This window comes from Morone saxatilis, unplaced genomic scaffold, assembly GCF_004916995.1.
Source record: "Morone saxatilis isolate NCDOM2014 unplaced genomic scaffold, NCSU_SB_2.0 Contig24, whole genome shotgun sequence".
Lineage (NCBI taxonomy): Eukaryota > Metazoa > Chordata > Actinopteri > Moronidae > Morone > Morone saxatilis.
In genome coordinates this window covers 1872144-1876012 of record NW_023339807.1, presented here as the reverse complement: position 1 = coordinate 1876012, position 3869 = coordinate 1872144, and positions in this window count along the sequence as shown.

Here is a 3869-nt window from a genome sequence, read left to right as displayed (position 1 = left end):
TCTGACAATAGATCCTCCTAAATATTACACACTATCTTTGATGTGAGTACAGAGAAACTTTTTTCATTGTTTGTATGTTCCACTAACTGTGTTCCACAATTCCAGGATGTTATGTTAGGTGAGCGTTACCTCCAGCCATCCTGAACTGAACACATAAAGTACAGGGCCGTGACCTCCAACACTGGGGGGGGGGTCATTTGGAGTCCATGTTTGAGTCTGCTCCTCCTTATGCACATAGCAGCCAACTGACAGATAAACTCAGCATATGACAAGGGAGGGGGGGACGTAAACAGCCACCTGTGGTTAATTCTGACCTCTGGGCGCATTCAATCCACAGGAGACGGAGAGCTCAACTAATACAATTTACCAAGTGCTTCCAAATCTGAAACCCTGTGTTCCTTTAGCTCTGTCTTTTTAAGCCAAGGGGGTAGTTAGGGTTAGAGCCACATTTTTTCAAATCTGATGCCAATAATGATCATTTGGGTTGGGTTTTTTCCGCCCTGTATTTTCTACCACCGTAGTTTCCCCTACACACTTCACAGTCCGTTCTCATTTCTATTTTGTCAAATACACCAGCAGTGTTCAGTCAGTTGCAATCTGAAACTTCACCGCTAGATGTCACTAAATCCTACACACTGGTCCTTTAATTACATCATTAAGCTCATGATCTCGATTCATGCCTCCACACAATCTCATATTTATGTGACAATGGTTCAGCCGTTTTGTGACGTCCCCAGAAATGTTCCACCGAGGAGGGCAGATGGCACGACTGAAAATCTTGAGGTGGCACACCAGTGGTTCAAAATGTGACGGAAAAAGCGACTAGCTGGGTATTAATTTATCATATTCTTATACAATTACTATTATGAAAAATATATTTATTTTCTTGTTGATTGCATTGCACGTTATTTAATTTAATTAGCTGATTTAAATTAATGTTACCTAATGCAGGGGACCCTGTAGCAGCCAGGTGTATTTCATCAAGTGTACATGCACCTACCTTACTTTGCAAGCAAAACTAACATTGCAAATGTTTACAACCACTGCAAATGTCACAAAAATCATTCAATATAATGAGTCAAGACAAGAAAAACTCCATTGGAACCCCACGTTCCTGTTGTATTATTTGCTCTAACGTTAGACACAAATGGTAAATGGATGGACCTGTACTTGTATAGCACCTTTCTAGTCTTCCAACCACTCAAAGTGCTTTAACACTATGTGCCCACATTCACCCCTTCACACAGTGATGGCAAAGTCCATCGAACAGAAACTAACTATTCTATACATATGTCACACACCGCATGCTAATGCATCAGGAGCAATTTGGGGTTCAAAGATACTTCGACACTCGACACGTGGCAGGAGGAGCCGGGGATCGAACCAACAACCTTCCGATTGGGGACGGAACAACAAACTGTGATGCTCTGTGTGTTCTGTCACCTTTCTATCAGAACTTTTTCAGCAGTTTGAGCTACAGTAGCTAGTCTGTTGGATCAAACCATGCGAGCCAGCTTTCACTCCCCATGTGCATCAATGAGCCATGACCCTGTCTCCGGTTCACCGCTTTTTTTTGGACCTGAATTATATGTTACATCTCATTTATCTAAAAGTCAAAGATCTTTGGTTGCACAGCTGGTATTATTCCTGGCTATCAATTCTAAAATATCGTGAGGAAAAGGAGATTGTGCGAGCTGTCTGATTTGGGTGAAGTGGGGTCCCATTTTATTTCGTACTGCACAAATTATGACAACCTTAGAGAATCAATGTTCCTTGGAATCATGCAACAAAAACCCAAAATCTCCTGGTGCAGTGATGAACAAAAATTGGAATGCCTTTTTAATTTTGAGTTTGATAATTTTGCCACAAAGGCCTGAAAAAGAAAGAGATATATTGTTTAATTCGATTTAATTGTGATTTTTCAGTAATATATAATAAGCCTCAGTCAGTGATTGGAGTCTATTATCTATTGATAGTCTGAAGATAATCATTTTATCATGGTAATTTTTTTCCACAAGAGACTTACCTACTGAAGTTTTGTGAACTTTTGAAGTGTACATAGCAACGGATTTAAAGTGTCTCAATTCAAAGCTGGACTAGGCCTCAGTGTTTGTATTAATCACATTTTTATTACATGCACACAGGAGAACATTTGTTTATAGAGAAATTGTCCGTCACATGCACAGTATGTGTGCAGTTTAATACATAGGAGTGGCACAGAGGCACGCACAAGCAGGACTGTGCATGTTATCCAGAATATTGTGGCGGAGAACATGCACCTTGAAATGAGAGCGTATTCCCTTCCACCACAGGAGACCTTCAAAGCACCTTGGAAAATGATCATCCATTCAGAAGTGGTGTTGAAGGATCTTGACTGGAAGCAGACACTGATGAAAAAAATGTAGCAGTAATAATCAAAAGAGGCAAAGCTCTCAAGGACATAAACACCTAAAGTGATCCAACACACATGGTGATTGATAGCAGGGTGCAGGAACTGGCCAGTGTGAGGGTGCCAATGCCAGTTCAAACTATTATTGTTACATTAAAACAATAAAACTTTATATAAAACTGGAGACTTAAGGTCAGGTTTCACAAAATAATGACGGTAGCTGTGTAAAGGCAACTCTAGATGTCTTTGACTTGGCTATATTTCCAAGTTTTCAGTATTTCAGCAGGTCATCAAACGACAGTAAGCGTTGGCTTTGAGTAGAGCAACTGAAAAAGCTGTTTCTTTCATCTACGTCAGTGAATGAAGGATTTATTTTGACCAAACCAGAGTTGGTGATTGTTGGAAAAATAGAAAATACTAACAAATACGGTTTTAGTGAGTTTTATTTTGTCCACTTTTAATGGAGTGACAATGATGATGCTAAAATGATAAGATGATATGTAAAAATACTGATTTTGTCTATGGAGTCTGGTGGAGAGTGAAAGCAATATTACAGCTGTTTCTAGTTAAAACAAAAGGTCTATCTGTGTAGGGATCCCTTCCATAATGTTGACAGACACTTAGAATAACAATCTGAGCCTGTCAGTGGATGTAGTTTGACAGGTGAATTTGTCACCAAGGATTAGCTAATGTTGCTGCTGCAATTTGCAGACCATTTTGTGAATATTTTTATATTCTAACTCAGTGATTTATCAACCAAACCAGCAATTGTTGTTGGAACAGTAGAACACCTAAAAAAGATGGTTTTGGTATTTTGACCTTTTCCAGTTTGAAATGGGTTTTGCGATCTGCTAGGGATAAAGAGGTTTTGTCTGTTGAGTCCGGTGGGCAGTCACAACCATTTGGTTTGGTCTGAGATACTTGTTTGTTGTGTCTTGTCAAGTGTGTTAATTGTAGGAAATAATAGGTTGGTGATCTTCATTTTAAATATGCCCAAAAAATAAAAAATAAAATCCCATGTGCAGAAATGAACCAACAATGCTTCTACTAACAAGTATTCTCCGTCTGTGTGCACCTAATACACATTGCACAGAGAGTGGGTACATTAGGGGTTAATAGGGGCCTAGCAGCTAATTTTTGCCCCACAACCCACCATGCAGACCATGTCCGATATTTATGCTCGACAGAGGATTAACCCTAATGTATTGGCCCCCTATCCTTCATTCTTGTGCCACCACCTTTTGCTTCAATATTGACATGCTACACATCATCATCATCAGTTAAATTCCCTACAATTCAATTCAGTTGAGTTAATTGTACAGAAACCAAGAGCACCAAGGTATCAAATGATGAAATGAATGATTATTAAGCTGAAAAAGTTGCCAAGTTCCCCTTTAAACCCACTCTTTCCTCTCAGTCTCTGCCAGATTGTCTTTAGCAGCATGCAAAGCTCTCTAGTGTTATTTCCCGGATTGCTTCC